The sequence below is a fragment of the Lissotriton helveticus genome, chromosome 6, assembly GCF_964261635.1.
Source record: "Lissotriton helveticus chromosome 6, aLisHel1.1, whole genome shotgun sequence".
NCBI lineage: Eukaryota > Metazoa > Chordata > Amphibia > Caudata > Salamandridae > Lissotriton > Lissotriton helveticus.
The window spans coordinates 144710519-144736812 of NC_136067.1; the positions used below are offsets into that span (position 1 = coordinate 144710519).

At 43.7% G+C, this 26294-nt stretch overlaps 1 protein-coding gene across 2 annotated transcripts in view; it reads left to right on the forward strand.

The window, feature by feature from the left end:
• BABAM2 (BRISC and BRCA1 A complex member 2) overlaps nt 1–26294 on the forward strand; it is a 961268-nt gene that overhangs the window by 91101 nt on the left and 843873 nt on the right. The window lies entirely within an intron of this gene.

A 26294-nucleotide genomic window follows, 5' to 3' on the forward strand; every position in this document is an offset into this window, starting at 1 on the left:
TCAACCCAGCCAAATCGGTCTTGGTGCCTCTGGCCGAGTCCCAAGACTGTATGATGTGGCAGATGGACATCCCAGTGCGCACCTCAGTTTTTACTACCTTGGTATATGGGCGGCACTCTGTCCTGAGCCCACCTGGTCCCTCAATCTCAACCCCTTGATGTGGAACGCCAAGTTCAACCTCCTTGGATCCTCCCTTCCATTGAATGTTATGAGTAGGATAGCCCTATACAAAATGTTGATATCTCGGTTCCTATACTTCGCCCAGAATCTTCCTGCCCTCCTCCCACGCCATTGGTTCTAGAACCTAGATAGACTTTCCTCAGCGTTCCTCTGGTACAACTCAAGACCTTGTCTGGCTTTTATCCATTGTCAGCGTGCTCCTTATGACTGAGACCTAGGGATGACCAACCTTCACCTCTACTACCTTGCAACCCAACTCTTGGTGATCCGGGGGTTGGGTGGTTGGATACTGCCTACCCACTGGAGCTCATATTCTTAGGGTTTCCTCAGCTCATGGCGATACTCCATGGATCCCTGATCCCAACCACCATTCCAGCAGGGACTTGGATGGTGTTACTTGCGAGGAGGGCTGCGCTCCACGCACTCACTGGGATGATAAACTTACACTCCAGACTCCTTTGTGGCATGGCTCTTGGTTGCAGGAGGTGGCCGTGCTAGAAGGCTTTAGGAAACGAGTCCTAATTGGCATAACTCAATTTGGTGATAGCTGGTCCAGGACCCACAACGCTCATCTAAAAATTGACAGGATACCTACACCCTCACTCCATCACAATTTTACAAATATCTCCAACTAAGACTCACACTCATTGCCCATGTTCCCAGCGACAGCCCCATACTGAAGTTCAACCCTGTAGAGGCCAAATTCCTGATTGGAGCACTGGGTATATCACAGATTTACCGCACTCTCATCATTAGAGCCCCAACACAAAAGACCGCCTCAGAGTGCGTTGGGGGGCTAGTTGAGCCCCCTGGAGGATGGCGATCTGTGAGATGCCATGATGGCTCCTTGGGTCATTACCATCTCCTCCAGACTGTGATTACTTCAAATCTACTACCTCTACTGCGCTTATCTCACCCTGGCCAGACTGCACCAAGCTGGTCTCCTCACAGACCCCAACTGCCCACGCTGCTTGGAGGCCCCTGCCGATTTCTATCATATGGTGTGGTCATGTTTCTGGATACACAAATACTGGACTAACATACAGGAGAACTCACTGACGTGCTGGTGTGGGAGACTCCACTCTCTTCTCTGGCCTTGCTGCTGGGGGATTTGGAGGGTTCTGGGGGTTCCTGGGCTGACAGGGCGTTCGTGGCACAGCCACTATGGTGGCAAAATTAGATATATCGGGCACGTGGAAAAATGCTACACCTCCTGCCATAGCGCGGAGGCGCAGAGGAGTGGACTGGTGTGTGATGCAGGAGAAACCTTTATACGAGGCTAGAGATTGCCCTTCAGAGCATGAGTGTGTCTGGGGAAAATGTTTGGGTCAGATGGAATGATCTGATGGATACAGTGAGTTTCATGTTTCTTTGTGGCTGGATTCTTTTGCACAATTGCCTTCGATATAAAGTTGTTTGTCATGTACTTTACCCAAAATGTACGTTTACACTTCCTGAGTGAATTGTACTACTGTTGTTAAAATCAAAAAAATTGGTTATTAAAAAAAAAGAACTCCGTTTTCTGATGCACAATGCTACCGAATCATGTCAAAGAGCCGCAGCAAACACTCACGGTAGTGCTGGAGTGATGCAGAAGGAACATCTATTACGGAATAGCAGCAACAGGATGAGAATGCCGCAAATGAAGAACAGCAGTACTGGGAACCCACCAAATACGCTGAAAAAAAATAGAGTGTATAAAAGCCAGAGTTACCCCAAAGATAGTTTGGAAAGAAGTTTAAAAAAAATGGGCTCACCCGCTGTATCAGAAGCATTAAATATTTGATGTATCAATTCACCGCATTGCAAGAGAAAGTTTGTATTTCAACAGTAGTTCTAACCACCTGCAATTCGAAGGTCTCGCAGGCAGATGAGAGAGCCACTTCTTTTTGGAACAATAATGCTTTGGGTCTGCTTACTTGTTGATATCTGCTTTCAAAGTTGGAATGGAAGGCCACAACGAGCTATCTACTATGCAGAGGGGGAAATAGGTTGTTGTTGTAACAAGTGACTAATTGGGAAATGAATACAATACACGGCACTCCTGCCCGCATACTGCAACAGTCTTGATTATTCAGCATGAGATAGCTTCCATTTGAAAGTATGGCAATGAAGGGAAGAATTGCGGGAGCTGGAGTTCCCTTTCAATAGCAAGCCAAATTAGGTGCCGAAACATTACAAGCGCCGTGGATTTTAACATGTTGACAAACAAGTGAATGACCGGCAGTAGAGTCGCACTCCTCTTCCATAAGCAGACCGTCTCTATCAGCACGGTCACAGCCATAGGTAAACGACAGTGACCGTAACTCATGGATGTAGCTGCTCCCAAAGAGTTCAAATCCACCTATAGGAAAATATTTCATGCAAGCTGTAAACTGAAATGTTGATATGGGCAATGAGATAACCCCTTGCATTATCCATACAGCTGAAGGCGTTTCGGCTATAGTAAACAGGAATTGGTCTAATTTCTTTAAATGTGGCATGGTTCAAGATGCGTCTTCGTAAGCCATTAATTGTTGTTTGAGTGTTAAATTAAAAGGCAGAAACAAAGCAGTACAGTTCAGTTAAAGCCAAGGAACGCGTCCCTTTTTGAGTGTTAGAAGCCTCTAGCTAAATTGCATAATAGCTTTGAGCTGACTCTGACCATGATACAGTGTTGACATCATTCTGTACAATATCAATAACAGATGACACAATGCTATTCACATTATAAATATGGGATGATAACTTATTAATACTGTTGTCTACTACAGCAAGTACTCTATCCAAATTATCTTGCTCAATTTTTCTCAAACGCATAGCATTTTTATTTTGTGACAATTTCCAAACCTCATTATAAGCTGCATATAGGAATGTTTTAGAATGAGGGGACTTGGGACCTAACATAAAATCAGATGGATTCATGTCCTCGGACAGAACAGAAAGATGTTTCACTGCAGACAATGTAGAATGTTCCAACCATTACTGACATAACTTTCCCACAGAACAGGTAGTAATAATGTTGAAATGGGTTGACTGTGAGTACCGTGGATCTGGAGTCTTGTGAGGGACCACTCCTAGGCATACTATGAGTAATTGGCCATATGGTGTCGCTTGACATGTTTAATGGAGATAACGTGATTTTCTGTATGACCTGAAAGTGGTGGCAAAATTACAGTTTGTGTACCGTACAGTTGCATGGGTAAATTCTTTTTTGAGAGCCACTTTTTCGCGAACAAGGTCTCCAACTTTGAGAAGCCAACTAGACACAGGAATTTGGGTATCTGGACTCGAAGAAAGAGTTGTAGGCAAATGCGTGCAAGCCAGGGTATCACAGCACTTTTGTAGATCCTGTAAGACAGTACAGTGGTTATCTACGTCAAAGGTCGTAGCACCCACCACAATATCTGGACCATCAAGGTTTGGAACATACACCTTGTTGCCAGAAAGGATTTCGTATGTAGTCCGCCCACCCAGATATGCTTTTGGGAGATATTCAATACTCGTTGAGCCCCATAGAGATGACGATTCAACCAACCACACCCTGTACCTAATACTCAAGCCATTAAGGATTGCTTTAAATCACGGTTCATTCTCTCCACAACAGAATTGCCTTCCGGCCTAAACGGAGAAAAAAATGCTCTTGCACATCCATGGTTTACATTGAGTACTGTGGCCAAACCCAGAGGAACCTGGAGCAAGAATCAGCTGCAACCAAAATATACTTATATGCAGTATTAGATTAAAGAACCGCAATGATTTAGATAAACAAAGCCAAAAACCCGATACAAAATAAACAAGTGTGTCTGTGGTGGTCTAGACACAGTGGAACGTTTAATTTGTTGGACAAATTTCCTGGTTTGCTGGTACAAACCCTGCCACCAATACCGTTGTAGAAGGGAAATTGTGGCAGCCACTCACGTATGTGCAGAAGCGACACCCTCATGAACAGCGACTAAAAGAATGTCTGTGGTCAAGGTTGGGTAATGTGCGAACGTCAACCCCAGGTATAGTTACAAAAGGGACCTGTTGTTCATTAAGGTAATAAAGAGTATTTGGAAGAAAAATCTTTAGGTAAAGTGGTCCTGGCTTTGAAAGCGGTCACACAACCATAATGTAATTATCAATGCACGATTTAGAATGAGTAATTGCTGCTATCTTACATGTGGCTACTAGAGATTTGGCTACCTCATCAGCCAGAGAATTCCCTACTGCGTGTGCTCCCACACGTTGATAACCCAATGTATGTATAACATGAACTAGTGGCAACTTATCTTTGAAATTCTCCACCCTAATCCAAAGTATTTTATGCTTGATTGTGCTACCCTTGGAATCCTTAAAGTCAGTAAATGATTGAGCACAATAAATAGAATCACACACTATAAGTGTGGGGAATTCAGGATCAGTATGTTCTAGTGCAAGAAGCAAAGCTTTAGGTTCAGCCAATTGCGAAGTACAGTCTCTTAGAGACCGAGTGTGAGTAATAGTAGGTTGAAAAATGCCATCTGACATAGTGCCTGAAACAATGGCGCATGCTGTGGAATATTGCTGTTTAGAACCTATAGCCGGTTGTGCTGCACCATCGATGTAGTTAATACACTTGTATTCATCAAGTGGAAGAACTGAAGAGGGTACAGGATAAACATGCTCATATTGTTAAAAATGACTGCGTCTGCAAAGAAGGGTCAAAAACAAAATCGATATCAACAGCAGTTAAGGATGTAGCCCACTAAATCCATCGGGATGCAGGGCTTTAGAATTAGGAATGCTAGCTTTTGTGACAGCCTCTAAGGCGGGCACAGGAGAAATAAGAATAATGTGTTTCCCCAGAGCCAAAGGCTGTTCCTTGAGGATGGCCATCTGGACCACTGTCAGTATTTTTCAATGGATACAAAACACATTTCTGCCAGGGAATATAAATGCAACTTATGTGCAATAGGAACTGCTTAAACTTCATTAAATGTGACAAAAGTAAAAACCAATAGAACCCGGTAAAATCTGGATGACCACATTTGTTGTATTAATATGTGTATGTAAATGTTGCGCTTCGAGCAAATCAGACTGTAAAGGTCGGACAATCACAGTAAATTCAGGCATCCAATAGGATGCCGAAAAATCTGGATGAATCAAAGCATAGAGCAATTTAATACTTTGCACACAGTCTGGAATGTAAGTTGTTTCAAAATTCAAAAAGCCAAGCAAAGGTTGTAATTTCTTAAGATTATTGGGTGCCTGTATTTGAGCTCATTTCTCTAAAAAGGAAGGGGCCAGGCTCTTCTCCTCATCGGTTAATTCTTCATAACCAAGGAAAAAGACAATGAGGAAAGCTATGTGAGATTTCGAAAAATTCTACTTGTAACCAAGTTCAGCAAATAGGCGTTATCACGCGATCCACACTCACCAAGTAATTATGCAATTCATTATCCGTTAAACAAATATCATCGACATAGGACAAAGCATCTGGGTCAATCTCATGTTGAATCAACACAATCCATGCTGCAAAGACACCTGGGCTATTTATATACCCCATAGGCAAACATGCGTATCGCCTCTGGGAGCCAAGGGTGGTAAACGCAGACCAATCACAGCTCTCAGGAGCTAGATTATGACAATACAAAATTGGAAAGATCAAGTGTTGTTTTAATTTTTTTTATGAACTATATCATTATTTAAAGCAGTTCTATGTGTATTCTGGACAGCGAAAGTGCGGATATAACTATTTAAATTTCTATAATCTAATACAATACAATAAAACTGATCAGGTTTGGAAACTGAAGAAAGATGTTTATTCATCTGAGATACACAGGCTTCAATTACTCCCTAGTACTCCAATAGAGTAATAATGTCTTTAACGGTCACTTTTGCATCACTTTTAATTGGATACTGCGGCTAAGGCTTGGAACATATAGGAATAACATGAAAGGGAGAGTTCTTATCCCAACCAGCTTGGTTGCGACACAAAGCGGGGGCCAAAACATTGGCCCATTTAGAAGCCTATGCTTGCTTACCTGCGTCTGGGTCTAGATGTGAAAAGGAAGGGAGGATAACATCCTCACATTGGAGATAAGCAAGAATGAAAGAAGGCCAATCAACCTCCACTAAAAGAATATCATTTGAAGAAGCCAAATTGTCCCAAAAGATATTTTTAATGGTGCGTTTAACTTCACCCTAAATTTGAATAAACAAGTGATAGAGTGTGTCAGGGTGTGCAACGCAGTTGTCCACGATTTCTACTGTGACAAAAGTTTCAGTTGCTCTCGCCTCCAGAAGCTGTTGGAGTGTCTTGCCCACTATGGTGACTTCTGCAGCGCAGTCGGCTAAAAGGGGGAACCAGACTATTAGGCAAACACATGGTTTCAAACCTATGTTTTTCTTGTGGTCATGTAAGGGGAAACACAGCATCAAATTGTTCAATTTTTTGGGCAATCCAAAAGGTAATGTCCTCACGATTAATTGAGCGCTTGCCCAAAACTGAATTTACAATGAACGGACTAACAACAAGTCCTAAGGTTTGTTGTTCCTGAGCAGGCGCTGTCGCTCTTGTTGGACCAGCCAGAAAGGCATGGGAAACACATTGTATAAAGAGTCGATATAAATGAACAACCTGGTTATATAACACATTCAGACCAGCTAAATTCGGGTATGGCGTGAAGCCTGCAAGATTAGGCCAGGTGGCCCCATCAATACTTAAGGAACCCAAACAAACAATTCCGGGGACATGGGGAAGGTGGGCATTAAACCAAGTCTCGTGTTTCAATACCGTAAGTGGAATTTCAAGTAGTACATAGGGATGATAAACGTTTGGTGCTGCAGCAGCAGTATAAGCGTGAAACATATTGTTATTAGCGTCGACAGCCGGGAAGGTGACCCAGGAATTAAAAAACACCTCAAAGCGGTACACACCGTCTGCTTCAGTCACAAAAATCTACAGGAGCCCCCGCATTAGAGACTCCATGCTGAAGTAATTAGCCGCAATGGCAACAACCATAATCTATAAGCAAAGAATTAAAAAAGGCAGCACAAAATATGGTATAAACCTTTCAATATTCAAGCATGAATAACCAACAGAATTATGTGTTCTCTAAAAACTGTGGAGGATAAGTTCCAAGCACCACGGGCGTCTCCGCAGAACGGTGCAAGGGTATTGTTGACAAGCAGAATTGCTACTCAGGTTTTCCGCAAATAAGTACCTGACCAAACGTTGGTGGCGCCATGTTGCAGGGATTCTGTCCAGGAACAGAACTATGCTTGGGGCAATAGAACATTAGTAGATGGGGACTGAGTCACCATACCACCTCACCACCATGAGCCTGAGTCCAACTAGCTTGCCCTCCTACCCTTATCCAAAGAGACAAGTGAATTGACACCCCAAAACACAACACTCCTGACCCTCTCAAGGATCGCAGTAACAGGATACACCTTTTCGCTCACCCACTCATACTCATCCACAATAAGATATGAACGAGATACGAAGGAAGTTTGAATTGTTTTTTTTTACATAAGCGGGCTCTAAAATGCAGTGTATGTGCCACAATCAGGAAATAGCTTCCCAGGAAAAATACCATCATCAAAGTCAGTAAACCATATATTATGAAAAGCCCTGTCATAATATAAGATAGATTAGCCTAACCCCCCTTCCCTTCTACAGAAGCAATCTGATTCAGGCCTCGAAAAATCATTACTATGTTACTAGACTTACAGGTCTTGTGATTTAAATAATCTACTCGACCTATTTCTAATGCTCTTGACCCATAAACTAGTTTCAAATGATGTGATCATGGGCAAATAATTTAATTTATTGAGCCACCATTTTCTTCATACAAATCTAGCCATATATAGGATACACATGACCCCTGACTTGCCTCTTAACTCAATAACAGCATTTTCATCATTGCGGGGGCAGGAATGTTTCTCAAATCATGTTTAAAAACTATCACTTTTAATAAATACATAACTATAGCATGAAGTGGTAGCAAACTGTCATTTGTTATCAGCATATTTTACATTGAAATGCCCACAAACGTTTCTACTGACATGCGGCTTTTCTGAGAAAGATAGTGTACAAACAATAATGTCTGGAAATAGAGTTTCTGCAAATATGTGTCATTCGCACATCACCAAGTAAAGTGTTCTAGTTTGTTTTGCTTCTATTTAACTCTTTGTTTGCATCACACTTTTTAATTACAAAAAAATGCTTTCGTAATTCCTGATATATCTTTAAATATTTGTAATATTAATTTACAGGCTATTTATTTAAATGTTATGTGTTATAGAAAACTAATCTTTAGACAACTTGACAAAATCCTCTAATTCTGACGAGAGAAAAATAAACCACCTTTTTTCAAGCAGCAGTTAGTTAAAAGGCAAACTGATATTTGACATCTTTCATGGCACAGACAGCAAATATGTCAAGACAAAAACAAGATTTAATGGCATCGTTATTGCTCATTCACTTTCTGAATGAACAGAACACCTGTTCCTTTCCAGCCTAAGTTTACTCACCAGATGGGACTAGTAGGTGCTAAAAATAGCTCGACCTGATAAAGTTTAACTCACAATTGTGAGTGAGCAGGTAGATTTTTCGAGACCTGTGATTATACAGCATAGATCACTGGGATAAGTAGTGGATCCTGTAGTTTAGCATACACAAATGAACGCTCGACATATCAGATACAGCCGTGATCCTCTCTCAGAAATCTCTTTCTCTCTCTCTTATGTTGCTGTACATACCTACATGACAAGGTCTACATCTACATTAACAACAGCTGCATTCCTGTGTTGTGTCTAGGCATGAGTGTCTGACTAGAAAAAAAATAACAAGGGGCATTGTTTGTTGACCATGTCTGCTGTGTTCAGACTAAATCACAGGAAAGAACACTACGAGAAAACAACTGCAGATTCTGTGTGAAAATTCAACGTGGCACAAAAGCAAACGTGTGCAAAGCTAATGTGGCTTGTGTTATGCACAGTTAGGCTAACATAGGGAAAACCACAATGAGCCATGTATGGAACACATGACAATGGAAGCATTAAGTTGCAGTGCAATATAAAAGAGCATGTCCTAATCAGTACAATTTTTTATATATTCCTGCATTAAATTTGTTTGCAATATTTTTTCAATGAACTTCTTGCTGCAAATGTACAGTTAAAATCAGTTAATTTTAATTAGCACAAAGACAAACGTTTTCACTTTGTCTAGTTTCGCTGCATTACAGGTATAGATGCATGCTGCAGCAGTGTAAGGCTACCTTAGGACAGTCTGCCACAACACAGGTTGCAGCAGTTCATGCTTATACACATACACACAAACACAGTCTCTCTCTCTATATTTGCAGAACAGTAATGTGTCCACTGCCTCCAAAGAATCTGAGATGTCCCTCAAGGCTCCTCACTCAGTCTTACATTATTCAACATCTACAGGACTCCTTTCATCAACATCATCCATGCTCACGGGCTCAGCATCATCTTTTATGTTGACCATATACAGTTCATCCTCTCTGAAGACACCTCGAACACCCAAGCAAGTTTCATCATCTGCATGTCCTAGGTCACAAACTGGATGTAAACTAGCTCTCTGTACCTCTACACTCACAAGGAAGAAGTGGTCCAAGTAGGGAAAGACACCTCTCTATTGCCCTCAGCTTGGTGCCCTCAGAGCCAGGACCAAGCCAGTCTAATTCGGCTAGGAACTTGTGGCTCGTAATGGACAATCAAATCTCATTCTCCAGCTAGATCTGCACAGTCGCCTCCACCTGCTTTCACCCCCTCATGCCCCTCAAGAAATCTACAAATGGCTTCTGCTGGAAGGCCGAAGATCCGTCACACAAGCCCTGATCTCCAGCAGACGGGATTACAGCAACGCTCTTTACGTTGGCATCCAAATCATACAGAATGCTGCCACCAGACTCACACTTACACATATCCAAACACCTCAAGCACCTCTGGATTCCGATTCATAAGCAAGCACTCTTCAAGCTCCTCAAATTCACCTACAAGGCACTACACCATCACTGCCAATCAACTCCTCTCCCATATCCTTAAGTTCTTGTGCCGTACGCACATATCGTTGGACTTCTTTACCCCAGCACTTTTTGCCTTCATTCCAGCGTTACTCCTTCCGTAAAGTGCTCAAAACCTGGTTATTTTAGAGCCTGTCTCCCTCTCTGCTCTCTATTCCCCTTGGATAGTTCTCTGGTTGGCTCTCACTCTTTTTGTCTATCCATCACCCAATACCCTGTATAGGGTGACTTGATCGCTATTCAAATCCAAAGATCATCACATAACGTAAGGAAGTGGGTATTTGTTTGCAATTGCATGTAAAGAGTAGTGTGCTAGCTTGTGTGTAATGTCTGTTGGTTTGAAGTGTGTGGGTTGGTACGACTGTGTGGGCATGAATGTGGAGACAAGATGTGGGGCAGGGGACACGTTTACTACTGAAAGGACCGCAAAAATGCCTCTCCCTTTCTCTTACTTTTCCAGTGCTCTGTTGGTATTTTGGGCGGTAGTTATATACCCTAAATATGTGAAAACAGGATAATTAGCCTGTCAATATGTGTTTTCACACTTCCTGCTAAATTAGTCTAACAATAAGACACTTCGCGCCATATTTACCTACTTTTTATTACTTTATCTCGCATTACTTCACAGATGCACGTTAGAGTGTTTTTTTCTAAAATCTTCTATTTATGATTCCTTGTACTATGCAAGGAAAATATACAAAAAAATACAAAGAAAGTACTTCAAAGTAAGTTGGGAACATAAACTGTAATCCAGACTTGCATTATAAAGAATAGTAGAAAAGTATTTGTTCTAACACTTCATTCTGCATCATGATAATGGTTGCTTCTCATATAGCTAAAACCGTGGACAAGTGTAAATACTGAGATTTTGACACACATATTGTCTAAGCGCTTACATTTTGTCTAAGCGCTGAAGGATAGGGTTAATTGACTCCTAACTACTAGGAAAGGAGAACTTATCTTTTTGAATTTTGCAAACTTTGATATCGTCAATAAAGGACGCAAATTTATCTCGTAATGCAATATTGTAAAGCCCCTTTGGGATCGGATCTGGTCTTAGGTAAATATTTTCTACATCTGTGAATGAGAACACAACATCTATGGTACTTGTAGCTTGGTTTCACAGCTCTAAGCAGCTGGGACCTTATTGAATGCTCTTGAACTTGGATGAATTTGTACTTCAAGGCTATTGACTGGTAGACTAGCACAATGTCCTTTTGTCTCTCTGTGTGACCATACATTTCAGAGAATCTGCGGGAACCCCACAGTGTTTGTCCAGATGATGGTCTACATTATTGAAGTATAGGAGCAAAACGTCAGTAGCTGAAGTTTATGCCAACAATTTACCAATTTATTTCTGACCTACTTACCTACCACCACCTTTTTTTAGTCTTTTGGGGTGTTTGCTCGCAAATTCCAAGGGTGTATCTCTTTGTATCGTTCCCCACTGGACAAGTGTATAAAGTATCAATATTTTCAATAAAATGCATAGGTTTCTGTCACAGCCTCGGTTTTGTGTATTGTGCAATGAAACAATAGCATTAATGCAATGCAGGAATTAATGACCCTTCCACTTCACCAAAAATAGCTTGCTTGGCCTAAAAAAAAAACTCACCAACAATCATCTTTATTTTATATACGAAATCTACACAGATTCCCCGGAGGATATATAGTGGGCGATTCTTTGACAAGATCTTGAAGAAGGTAGGTGATCAGTGGTAATTATAATTTAATATGACAATCAGTAAAGCGACATATCTCAATCAGATTAAAATATATTTTTCTAATTTTAACCGTTGAAGTATAGCAGAGGCTTCTGCTCTTTTACACTAAAAACTACTATTTTTTCTCAAAAATAGGATTTAACCCAATTGCTGTTTAAACAAGTGGGCTGCTTATTTAAAAACAAAACGTGTTAGCGTTTGGCAAAAGCATCAAACAAATGTACTCTTATTGAAAAGTTTCACGGTGGCCAGGCATTCTCAGGAAATGACTGAGAAGATCGTTTCAGGGAAATTAAGATTAGATTTTATTTTTAAGTGCAGGAAACCATACCTTTCTCAGAACTATGGTAAGAACTACCCTATTCTTCACACCGTGGCCCACATACTGATTGGAGGGGCCAGTCACTGTTCCACCCGCCGCCAACATGAACGATAACAAACAGTGTGAGAAATGCTTACAAAGAGAAGCGCACCTGCAGCTACAGCATTCCCACACATTTATTGTTTCATGCCTTCCTGTAAGGTCGTCCGTGTATATATATGTATGTTCAGTGAAGAAGCCAATGGTTACAGGGACGGTATAGTTAGTCCCAGATTTCACTAGTACAAAATCAGGAAAGTTCAACAGTTCTAGTTAGCTGAGCTAAATATAACTTACGCCCCCGCAATGCACTGCTTATGACCTCACATATTACATCACTCATAACATGGTCAGTGGCATAGGTGATGACATCTCACTGCTGGAAAGCCAGCTGCCTCTATGCAGGAGCAATCTGTTCCAACTCTTTCTGTGCCTGCAGACATGTGGGCAGAGAAAGAGAGGAAACCTCAGTTTCCCCGAGGGCAGGAGCACTTTGATAGCTCCCGCCAAGCAAAAGCAAACAGCTATGTCCTGAGGGTGGCCCCCCAAACAAACAAGAACCGGCTTTAGGGGGTGGTGGTCCCCATGGGCATGTATGGCTTCAGGAGGAGGGGTGAGGCGCGAGGCACCCTCCTTTGTAGTTCATGGGCCAGCCCCAGGGAAGTGGTGGTCCCCGGGCCGTATATGGCCCGGGAGAGAGGCCCGCCGACTCCCTCCCTATATAAAATGTTTAATTTGGCCCAGAGGAGTTGGATAGCCTCCAGGGTCTGGGGGGGGGAGGGGGAGGGTTCATGAGAATACCCCAATACGACCTATTTAGCCCTGGGGAGCTATTGGTCCCTGGGGCATGGGGGTCCGCGAGTCCCCCCCCCCGCAACCCAATTCACCCCCCCACCCCACCCCCGATTTCTTGGTAGTTAGCCCCAGGGGATGCTTGTTTGATGCTCAATAACCTTTTGAACTTGCATGGAGATATAATTGAGGTGTTAGGTGTAGGGAATCACACTAAGGCCTAAACTTGGTTTGATAGTCAATGGCTCTCTGCCCACCTCCAGTCCCTATTACAATGACCAACAGTGTTGGTGTTACTATCAAGGCTTATCTTCCTTTCTGCACACATTTCAACAAGATCATTAGCAAGTTATTACCTTTTGAAGAGCTTAAAGAAAATTCATGATGGACCCCTGAGTTTAGGGGAGTAGTTTAGTGATCCAAGTAGTTTATTTATTTATTTATTAAGTTTTATATAGCGCTGACTAGACCCGGAAGTATCCGAGCACTTTATATGAGGAAGAAACATTGTTTCAGAACATGGTTCCTCTATCTGTTTGGATTATTGGAATGCAATCCTGGTTGGCTTATCTAAATTTCAAATCTGTTGCCTTTAGGATGTTTAAAATGAAGCTGCTATGTAAGGTGGGACAACTTCCTGCCCCAAAGCCAAACGCACAGCTCTATGCCGCCATTTTGACGGGCATGTATAGCTTCAATTTAAACTCGGTACTCATAGTAAACTTTTCAGTAATCAACTTTAGAACATCTTTTCTTCATTCTTGTCTGCGAATCCATATGCTAGATATATTGCCATTTTTCAAATTTCTTATATTCGAACTGTGCCCATCCGGACCTCTTGTAAGAATACGACTGATGCGGGGTTCATCACAAGCAGTTTTATTTTGTCAAAACCCAATGCATTTCGGGCTGTAGATAGCCCTTCCTCGGGGGTCACAATAAATAACAACAGCAAAATTACTCCATTACCAACTGCACATACACATGTATTTCACTTCATCATGCAACTCAAGTGTTACTAAAATTCAACATTGTGCCACAAATAATAATTACTCCTTATGTGATTATCAATCAATAGTCTTTGCATTAAAGAAATTTATTCAAGAGATTTGCCTCGCACGCCAATCCCATCCCCCACTCATCCCTTCTACCTTCTTCCTTCCTCTCACCCCTTGTTTCTCTATGACTATCCCCCTTCCTTTTACATACCCAGATGCTCATCCTCGTGCTCCCCAATATCGTCTCCAACTCTCTTAACTCAATTACCCCTCATGCTCTTGTTTTATGTTTATATAATGACCTTATACGGCACAACAGGAAATCTTAATGCTTTCGCCAGGCTAATCACCTCATCATGTTTGTCTCGCTCGTTTTTTTGAAAAGTAGCAAACATTAACCGTTGACTTCCTCCTCTTTTAGGCTAAGCTTGCGCTTCCCCATACATGTCTTTTTACCAACGTACCTGCCGTGGAAGTTTAAAAAGCCTTTCCATTCTCTCCCGTACTCCAAACGATAATGGTGGCGCCATTCTCTCTCCCGCCTTTCACCAACTCAACTACATTACGCTCCCTCCTGATTGGCCCTGAGGGTGACGATTACCCTCCTTCTCTATTACATGTTGGTTGTAAAAACCCAGATTCCCATAATGCATTTCAATGGTACAATGTGACCTTGTCTTATTGCGATCAGACTTGCACGTGCACAACATAATTGTTAATCAACATCCAATTAATTATAATGAATCCATGAGAGTTCTTTGTCCGCTTGTGAAAAACCACGGTGTTCCGCCGGACTTGTAGATTCCTCAATACATCTCAGTAATCAGCATTAATAAACTTCTTCAACAACGGGTGCCGTCCCAGGGTAGGGCAATTTATAAATAATACACTGTAAAGATGAGATGCACACCCTGTAGTCCATATTCAATTATTGTATTATATTGGCAATATATCTAGCATGTGGATTCGCAGACAAGAATGAAGAAAAGATGTTCTAAAGTTGATTACTGAAAAGTTTACTATGAGTACCGAGTTTAAATTGAAGCTATACATGCCCGTCAAAATGGCGGCATAGAGCTGTGCGTTTGGCTTTGGGGCAGGAAGTTGTCCCACCTTACAGAGTTGTATTAGCTATTATCGGCATTTGGGCATGCACAAGTGCCTATGGCATTCCAGTTATATAATTTCCACTTCCCACCTACTTTCAGGCCCTGTGATTAGATTTGCCCACATGAAAATCTCAATGTTAGTAAATCATAAATGCATGCAAAACCCCCTTTTGTGCATGTACACCAAACTTAAACCTACACATGCCGATTGCTTTGAGAATCAGGCTCATAACGTTAATAAGTCTGACCAGATCTTGCAGAGTTAATCTGTATGCAAAGTGTGAATGTCCAGCTATTGATATAGTCCTTGGTGTTTGATTACTGTGATGGCAAACAGGGGAACTGAGGCACAGTATGATAAAGTGATGTGCCCTATAAATTACACAGTGTGGTCAGTTGGAGAGGGTCCGACTGTGGGTGGTCTCTTTGATCCTCAGTTGGCAACCTCTGCACTGAAGCACAAGTATAAACTTGGGTTGCTTAAAGTAAAAGTTTCTGAAATCAAGTGAGTGCTCAAACGTAAACATGCCAGAGCAGTTCACAAGAGTTTCTTCAGAAACTAAGGAAAGTGAGAAATTGTTCAGTTAGATCAATGATTTATCCAGAACTCTGCTTCTAATCAGCAGTTCTGCATAATGCTCCTATATCTAGATACCAACAATGAACTTTGAGCTGGACTAGTGTTTAATTTGAGCTAGTGGGGGGCACCAGCACCTATTTATTTGGGACTAGCTCTTTCTCATCAGACATTTCCTGAGAGCAAGAGAGGGTACACAATTGCAAGCAGGAAAGAAGGCGAAAGACAGAAAAATCATCAAGTAGAGTGATATAAAGTGTCTGAAAGTGGGTAAAGAGACCAGAGGTGTATTCAGGACTATGCAGCATTGGTATTCAGTGCACTGACATTTAATAGCACCATGCAATGCATCTCCCCAGTTAACAGATGAACTATGGACGGAGCCAGCATTCTTGGGGCCACACAGCTGTCTGGGCTACCCTTTCAAAGACAGTGAAGAATATCTGGGATCTTCACCAGGGCAGAGTATGGAATATTTGGGTGAACACAGAGAGCCTCTAATGACATCTGTGAGCTGGGCTAGTTTCTTTTTATGTTTTCTCTCATAAGATGTCCGTTGTTGGGCTACGTGTAGCTGTATAGCCTGTAGGGAAATTTGGCAGTCAGGTAACACTAGATGCTTCTGTATTTGGATAAATGCAACAAAAAAAAATTGATGAACAGAATGCAGAACAATGTCGTACATTCACCCCAGCACAGAGATCTGGGCCTAAATCCATCGTTTTTTGCTCCCCATGCCATTCCAGTTTGAACACAGCTACATGCAAATCAGTATTGACCCTGTGCCCAATGGGAACAGTCCAGCCCGAACTGCCAGGCCAGGTCCTGTCTGAACTGGAAACAAGCATCCTAGGACCGGTTTCAGGGTTTCACCCGTCATCAGCCAGGATAGCTTGACTCCAGTGGCATGGAGATCACGGGACCTATGTCTGGGCATACCCGTCCCATTCGGGTGACAAATGCAAAAAGAACAATTGATGGACAGAATGCAGAACAATGTCATACATTCACCCCAGTACAGAGATCTGGGCCTAAATCCATCGTTGTTTCGCTCACCATGCCATTCCAGTTTGAACCCAGCCATATGCAAATCAGTCTTGACCCTGCACCCAATGGGAACAGTCCAGCCCGAACTGCCAGGCCAGGTCCTGCCTGGACTGGAAACAAGCATCCTAGGACCGGTTTCGGGGTTTCACCCCTCATCAGCCAGGATTGGCGTGGCAATTCGGACTGGACTGTTCCCATGAGTCACAGGGTCAAGACTGATTTGCATATGGCCAGGTCTAAACTGGGGTGGCACGGTGAGCAAAAGAATGATGGATTTAACCCAGATCTCTTTACTGGGGGTGAATGTTTTGATTTGTTCTGCATTCCGTCCATCAACTGTGTGTCTTTTGCTGTATTTGGATAGCCAGCCCCAACTGTTGTTGGCCTTCAACCAGGTTGTGGATAAGGGTCTCTAGTATTAGGGTACTTAGATCCCACTTCTGCACCACACAGACAAAGTATGGCTGTACTGTTGAATGAGAAAGACCTTTGTATACAACTAGTATCATCCCATTTGAGATGGTATCCTTCATAGCTCTTCCCCTCTTCTGTCAACAATTGTCGTTTAATCTCTTCTCTAAAGTTTACTTCCAGGGATCATATTAAGTCTTATAAAGGGCATGCAAAACATGCATTCCAGCAACTTGTCTGATGGTGCTTTCTTGGAGGTAGGTTCCTTGTGTCTCCGTGGAAGTCTTCCACACCCTAGAACAAAGAAGAAGAAGCTTCTGTCACCAGGGTCTGCTGGTCCCTCTCTTTCCCTTACTCAATTTGACCTATGTGAGCTTGCTTCCATTTCCGAAACCTAACTATGAGAGTCTGCTGCTCTCCTTGGTGATTCTTTTCATATTCTGGGTTTAAATACCCCATCTATGGTCTGCCTGTTCCCTTTACTGATTCTGAAAAGGCTTTGGCTTAGAGGAGGTGAGATTTGTTATCTTTGAGGAGAAAGGATAGGTTAGTATTTTGCAGGGAAGGTCTTGGGGCAAAGCCTCCACCTTAAAAATGGACCCCACCTTTCCCTGGAAAGAATGCCTTGACAAAGCATTTATCACCCTGCTCATCGTTCACTGACTACAAGCGATCTCATGGCCCACCAGGAGGAATCCTGTTGGGTTTGTATCGGTTGTCACATCTTCTACAGGAGCTGGAACTAACTGGGAATATGTACCCAGGACCCTTAAAGCTAGGTTTCAACTTGGCTGCTCCGTCTTCCACATTGTGACAGTAAAATAGCCCCCACTTCTACAGCCATTTTTGGGTGCTGACATGTTGTTCCCTTACCAGTGTGACGTGCTTGCTCAGGTTATACCTTACTTCTGTGTGCTGCCCTCTAACTGGATCAGTGACTCTTCAATTCCCTACTTATCTGTGCAGTGGAGTAACATTTAGTTGAGATGCTTGAGATTGTCAGGCCCAGACTGTTACTTCAGAATAAACAGTGCTCACATCTGTCTGGAGGTAATGTTCTTTTGTTTCAAGAAAGCTGCAGTGGTCACCCTTTATTCTTTCATCCCTCGAGGTCCATGCATTCAAGTGCCATCCTTCCTATAATGTAGCCTTTCCGATATGCATTGCCATTCCTGGGGGGAGTGATCCAACACCCGGTCTTACAGGGAGTGCATGTCTTTAAGAAAGATAGTCTATAAATTAAAATTTTAACCAAAAAGACGTTCTCTAAGAAAATCAAGGTATGATGTATTTGGTTTGCCACCATGCATCATAACTTGCAAAATACTTTGAATCGCACAGTCCGCTTGTCCATGATGGAGGCCCACAAACAATACTCCATTCATTGTGGAGCTGGTAACCTTCCTGAAACTCAGATCTGCAATTTCCCAATTTTTAAAATCCATCAACGACAGGCAAATCGCCACAGCTTGCAGGAGCTCTGCTTGGGTCTCTATTGTAGTGATGAATAATATCAAAGTCCTTAGGCCGTACTCTGTAAAAAAATGGACCACATGATTTACACAGCAGTTGACATGCTGCACATGTTAGATTCCATAACTGGCTCTCATATGTATTGTCTTGCACCTCCTTGATCTTAGTTTGTGCTGAAAGTCCTCCCTCTTAAATAAATAAATACCTTGCATGCTTTCTAGAGTATTTTTTCAGGTTTCAGATAGGGAGTCTTGTGAACTGCTGATACCATGTCCAACTGCTTGTTTTACACCCGCCAGGGCTTCAGATGACAATGAGGGGGAGGGAGTATGCTCACTGCACCATCAGGATTCAAGCAAGCCAGGCCGAAGACGGCTGTAATGCCAGAAACCGCTCCCCGGAAGCTTGTTTCCTTTCCAGTAAAGAATTGGCTTGGTAGTTTGGTCTGCCCTGTTCCCATGATGCACTGGGCCAGGGACAGACTAATTTGCATGTAGCCAGGTTCTGAACTGGGATGGTGCAGTGAGCTAAAAAACGGTGATGGATCGAGCCCTGATCTTTTGACTGGGTAGGAGTGTTCTGCTTAATTCAGATACTCTGTCCATCACCACCCCCTTTTCTGAATCGTTTTGGCCACTATAGGAGTGGAAGGGTATGCTCAGACATGAGTCCCTTGCTCACTGCACCATCAGGATTCAAGCAAGCCGGGCCGAAGACGGCTGTAATGCCAGAAACCGGTCCCCGGAAGCTTGTTTCCTTTCCAGTAAAGAATTGGCTTGGTAGTTTGGTCTGCCCTATTCCCATGATGCACTGGGCCAGGGCCAGACTAATTTGCATGTAGCCAGGTTCTGAACTGGGATGGTGCAGTGAGCTAAAAAAAGGTGATGGATCAAGCCCTGATCTTTTGACTGGGTAGGAGTGTTCTGCTTAATTCAGATACTCTGTCCATCACCACCCCCTTTTCTGAATCGTTTTAGCCACTATAGGAGTGGAAGGGTATGCTCAGACATGAGTCCCTTGCTCACTGCACCATCAGGATTCAAGCAAGCCGGGCCGAAGACGGCTGTAATGCCAGAAACCGGTCCCCGGAAGCTTGTTTCCTTTCCAGTAAAGAATTGGCTTGGTAGTTTGGTCTGCCCTGTTCCCATGATGCACTGGGCCAGGGACAGACTAATTTGCATGTAGCCAGGTTCTGAACTGGGATGGTGCAGTGAGCTAAAAAACGGTGATGGATCAAGCCCTGATCTTTTGACTGGGTAGGAGTGTTCTGCTTAATTCAGATACCCTGTCCATCACCACCCCCTTTTCTGTATCGTTTTTTGCCACTATAGGAGTGGAAGGGTATGCTCAGACATGAGTCCCTTGCTCACTGCACCATCAGGATTCAAGCAAGCCGGGCCGAAGACAGCTGTAATGCCAGAAACCGGTCCCCGGAAGCTTGTTTCCTTTCCAGTAAAGAATTGGCTCTGTAGTTTGGTCTGCCCTGTTCCCATGATGCACTGGGCCAGGGACAGACTAATTTGCATGTAGCCAGGTTCTGAACTGGGATGGTGCAGTGAGCTAAAAAACGGTGATGGATCAAGCCCTGATCATTTGACTGGGTAGGAGTGTTCTGCTTAATTCAGATACTCTGTCCATCACCACCCCCTTTTCTGAATCGTTTTGGCCACTATAGGAGTGGAAGGGTATGCTCAGACATGAGTCCCTTGCTCACTGCACCATCACGATGCAAGCAAGCCGGGCCAAAGACGGCCGTAATGCCAGAAACGGGTCCCCGGAAGCTTGTTTCCTTTCCAGTAAAGAATTGGCTTGGTAGTTTGGTCTGCCCTGTTCCCATGATGCACTGGGCCAGGGACAGACTAATTTGCATGTAGCCAGGTTCTGAACTGGGATGGTGCAGTGAGCTAAAAAACGGTGATGGATCAAGCCCTGATCTTTTGACTGGGTAGGAGTGTTCTGCTTAATTCAGATACTCTGTCCATCACCACCCCCTTTTCTGAATCGTTTTGGCCACTATAGGAGTGGAAGGGTATGCTCAGACATGAGTCCCTTGCTCACTGCACCATCAGGATTCAAGCAAGCCGGGCCGAAGACGGCTGTAATGCCAGAAACCGGTCCCCGGAAGCTTGTTTCCTTTCCAGTAAAGAATTGGCTTGGTAGTTTGGTCTGCCCTGTTCCCATGATGCACTGGGCCAGGGACGGACTAGTTTGCATGTAGCCAGGTTCTGAACTGGGATGGTGCAGTGAGCTAAAAAACGGTGATGGATCAAGCCCTGATCTTTTGACTGGGTAGGAGTGTTCTGCTTAATTCAGATACTCTGTCCATCACCACCCCCTTTTCTGAATCGTTTTGGCCACTATAGGAGTGGAAGGGTATGCTCAGACATGAGTCCCTTGCTCACTGCACCATCAGGATTCAAGCAAGCCGGGCCGAAGACTGCTGTAATGCCAGAAACCGGTCACCGGAAGCTTGTTTCCTTTCCAGTAAAGAATTGGCTTGGTAGTTTGGTCTGCCCTGTTCCCATGATGCACTGGGCCAGGGACAGACTAATTTGCATGTAGCCAGGTTCTGAACTGGGATGGTGCAGTGAGCTAAAAAACGGTGATGGATCAAGCCCTGATCTTTTGACTGGGTAGGAGTGTTCTGCTTAATTCAGATACTCCGTCCATCACCACCCCCTTTTCTGAATCGTTTTGGCCACTATAGGAGTGGAAGGGTATGCTCAGACATGAGTCCCTTGCTCACTGCACCATCAGGATTCAAGCAAGCCGGGCCGAACACGGCTGTAATGCCAGAAACCGGTCCCCGGAAGCTTGTTTCCTTTCCAGTAAAGAATTGGCTTGGTAGTTTGGTCTGCCCTGTTCCCATGATGCACTGGGCCAGGGACAGACTAATTTGCATGTAGCCAGGTTCTGAACTGGGATGGTGCAGTGAGCTAAAAAACGGTGATGGATCAAGCCCTGATCTTTTGACTGGGTAGGAGTGTTCTGCTTAATTCAGATACTCTGTCCATCACCACCCCCTTTTCTGAATCAAGAGAGAATCTAGGCTTCTGTAATGTCATTCTCTTACTTTTGAACTATCCTCCAAAGTCACGTAAAGGTGAAGTTTTGGTCCATTGGTGTAAATTGTTCTCACTAAGAATAACAAGCATTTGCAATGCAGTAGGTCTCGCAATTGCGAGAGTTTGACAATGCCTTATATCTGTGTTTGAAAAACCTGCAGTAATAAAATACATTGTCATTAACAAAGTTAATAGCTCACAATCTTGCAGTTGCAAGACCTATTTCATTGCAAATGCTTGTTTGGATAGAGGAGAGATGGCCATATTGTGGCGGGTGTGGGTGGTGTGAAACAAGAGGTAACACAAGATGGGACGGGGGCCTGAGGCACATAAGCTCAAGTTCATAGCTCCTCCAAGTGTGCTCTACCCCTGCACAGCTTATAGGACAATAGGAAAGAGAATCTGGGGACATGCATAGCATAGAATTGTCTATCAGTAACTGTAAAGTAAGAGAATGTGTTTCCCTGTGAGGTTCTGGATGATATCACAGTCAACTTGAGTATTACTCTTGTTGTCCATTTGATGCCATTTAGAACTGGGTTCTCGTTAGAACTTAATTTGAAGAAAAATACGTGCAGCACCCAAAGCTCTGCTCAGAAGCCCATGGTTGGCACTGACGCACAAAAATCAAGACTGCTTAGTCTCCAATCCACCTCATGCCCTATTTAATCCACTACCAGACACTCCCTGCCCCTTTTTCTCACTCCTACAGGTTCCTGCTTTCTCCCTTTGTGATGTTATTTCCGTCTTTCTCCTTCTTTTACTTTGCGTGTTTGCCCTATCTTCTCGTTGTTTTCCCGTTCTTGTTGTCAGATAATGTCCGATGATGAAAAATGGGACCTGTGGGTCCCACCAGTACAAATCAAGTGCTGGTTCTCGCTCAGACAACTTGGTGAAAAAGACCCCGTTATTCAGAGTTACCAATCTCTAACTCTATATAGTTTTACCTAATGGTCCCTGCAGCACACCTTATAGAAGCATGAGGATTTTATGTGCCTCTCTTCAGTGACAACCGAGTGTGATTTCCATCACAGCAGCACTGGTGAATCAGCAGTATTTAGGCATGCACAATCCAGAACAAATCATATGAGCAAACAGAGACCTGCTTTAGTTTGTCACTTAGCCTTGTTGCAGAGGAGCGACCATCTAATCGTCTGCACAGCCAGGTAGAGGCAAGCAAAGGGTCAATAACCAGAACATCCTCAGTAGATAACAGCTTCCAGATCGATTCTTCAACAACCACAATGTAATCTGCAACAATGACCCCCAAAACACCACAGATGGACAGAAAGGAGTGGCTGGTCAAAGTGCCTTCTGCAAAGTACGCAGTGCTTGAACAGGACTATATTCTGGCGCTGCATCCCCCGAGCTCCTTCAAGGTGGGGGCTCCATTATCTGCCTTTCTCTCCACTTTCATCGACACCGAAAACACAACGTAAAATAATAATGTCATGCACAATGCAGCTACCTCATAAAACCTGAGCAGACTCGAGGTTTCATTGCAGACTATCGGTAATAAATGGGGTGTCTGCTCCGGCGTTCGTTCTCGTGATTCTCCCTCTGCCTGTGCTGGGAACACTCCCATAGGGCTTCTGAGGAAAAAGGCTGGCAAAATAGATATATGTTTATTTTAAAAAGCAATATCATTGCATATTCTAGGAGGCTAGCATAAACGCAAGGCCAAAGGCTGCACACAAAGCACACAAAGCACACGCTTGTAAAAGACACGCCTTTTGTACCCACACCGAGGCAGCTGCGTGGCGCATTCTTGGGTTTACCTGCAGTCCAAAGGAGAAGCAAGTGCGGCAGGCAGGCCACTCCTCTACTCTAACGCCGAGGCACTCGGTCATGCTGCCGGCTCCGGAACCCTCTCAAGGCTATTATCCTGCGTCATCCTGCGGCGCCTTGTGAAGGGCGGCCGGGGCACGGCACAGTCCGCAGCGCAAGTGCCAGCCCCGCACCGCAGGCTTATGCTGAGCACTCGTAGACAGACCACAGGTGCCTGCCTATGCAGAGTTCTCCAGCCGCAGAAATCCAAAGTAAAACACGCGCGGCTGCGAAAGCGAACGTGCTAAGGCCATGTGCTCAAACACTAGAGACGACGTACACGTGCACTTCGCCTGTCTGTAAGGTGCACCCTGAAAGAGACGCCATGAGCATGCACATGGGCTGTCCGGGCACTAGCTGGAAGAGACGCCATGAGCTTGCACGTCAGCTGTCTGAAAGAGACGCAGTGAGCGTGCACATCCCTGTCCCCCCTTCGGCCACCAAACCGACGACAATAGGTCTCGCCAAGGCGTGTAGCGCATGTGCTGCATCGCTAGGCGAGACCTAAAAATACAGAATACCATTGTCACTGGGGATGATTTTACCCTCCCCCTTTTAACTCTTTAAAAAAGCTGTGCAACCCTTAATTAGGGTATTGATAGCCCCAGTTTATGTGTATGTGTGTGTGTATGTATATATCTATCTATCTATCTCTCTATATATATAGAGGGATAGATAGATAGATAGATAGATAGATAGATAGATAGATAGATAGATAGATAGATAGATAGATAGATCGATATGTATATATTTTTCCAAAAGATGCAAGAAAAGCGCACACTCAGGAGGGTCAGGCTGCAGTGTAGATTTAATGAATCTTATAGCGCGTTTCGACTGCAGAGTCTTGTTCACACACTGCGTTTTGACTGCGGACAGTCTTGTTGACACACTGCGCCTCGACGGCGTACAATCTTGTTCACACACCGCATTTTGACTGTGGACAGTCTTTTTCAAACATGTGTGCTTCTTTCAGTTTTTGCATTGCCAAGAGCCAGCCAATGTGACTGCTTATGGCCTGTCACCATCCTGCCTGTGTATAGGCTCTGCCCCCTTGACATGCCAGCTTTTCCCTGCTCCAGGTTGGTGAAGGAGCTGCAGGCGACATGTGGGAGGTGGGGAGACAGAACAGCAGTGGGACCACAAGCCCAAAAGTGCAACGTGCAAATGAGTTGAGGCTGATTGTTAGAATCCTTCCTATGTCTTAGGTCCACGCCACCTCCCCCCCCCACAACGTTTCGGATGTAACCTGCTCTAGTGCAGTGAAGGAACTGCTGCCACTGATTGATCTGTGAAAGCATGGAAAGCACATGCCAGGTGACAGAGAACAGACCGTGGCTAAGCAGGCTGTAATGGGGCCACAAAGTCGATCTTACAGAAAAAAAGCATTCATCAAATGCAAAAACAATGGTAATTGTCTATGGAAACAAAATTAGATAAACACAGCTAAACAGGTGCAAAGCATATTTGGCAGTAGTTCTTTTGTTAAAGGGAATGAATTTGTAAGGTACAGCATAATGCCAGAGCTTCAAACATGGACAAAAGAGGGGGGTGGTCGAGTATTCACCCCCTGAGTTTACCAGGAAACACTGTCACATTGAATAAATATTATTTGAAGACACCATCTGGTCAGAGATTTCTATGCCCGCTTGGTAAATGTTGTCATTTTCTGCAAGTTATGTTCTTTCTCAGTCCATTTAATATCACTTGCTATTATTTTTGCATCGATGCAGTGTATACATGGACATTGCCACTTAAGGGTAATCTGCGACACGTGAGAGGGTAGATCGCGTCTAGTAATGGAACAAGCGCTCATCGGTGTTTGAAGCAAATCTCTGGTCCCAGCTTTCTGTCTGGCTGCTCCAGAATATGAAATGTTTTTGCCTTGGAAAATATCACCCATTCACTCAAGACTCTGTACTGGGCTTGTTAAGTTGTGGATCCCTCCAATGGGACATGGGGCTTCCAAACCTGGTATGACGTTCTGCCCGTCCCAACGTAAGAGATTACAAGACATTAACTGGGTCTGGTGGCTTAGTGGACTAATGCGTCGACTGTAGGGGCCTGTGTTCGACCTCATGGTTACTGGTTCAGATCCCATCCAGTCCACTCAGCCTTTCATCCTTCTGGGTCGATAAAATGAGTACCATTGAGTTGGGTAACAATAAACATCTGTTATACAGTGTCAAGATGCCCACGGATGAACGTGTGCTTTACAATCACATGTAATGAATTAATGAATATTGAAGTTATAAAGCACAAACTGTCCCTCCCAGCAGTAAAAACAAGCATTTGCAATGCAATAGGTCTCGCATTACTGAATGTTTGAGCTATTGGTGTTGCATTATTATTAGCAATGCCAATAGCTCAAACTTTAATAATGCGTGACCTATTGCATTGCAAATGCTTGTTTGTAAAGGCCAACCGCCCCCCACCCCGACTGTCCCAGTTACTGGGGTTATTAGGCTCACTCCACAGCAGATGGGCTCAGCAACAAAGTAAACAGATCGGAACTAAACATTATGTTTTTCTTTTATATGAATAAACAGGACTACTGTTTAAAACGCCTAAAATAATAATAGAAGCATGAAACTGTTGAAGCTCTATTGCTCGACTCGAATGTAGCTTGATCATAGTCATTATTGTACTCTCACTTGCTGCAGCCTTAGGAAGGACTGAGGGTTTACAGTGACATGCAGTCAGGTTAATCAGTGTAATGAGGAACAGCACTTTCA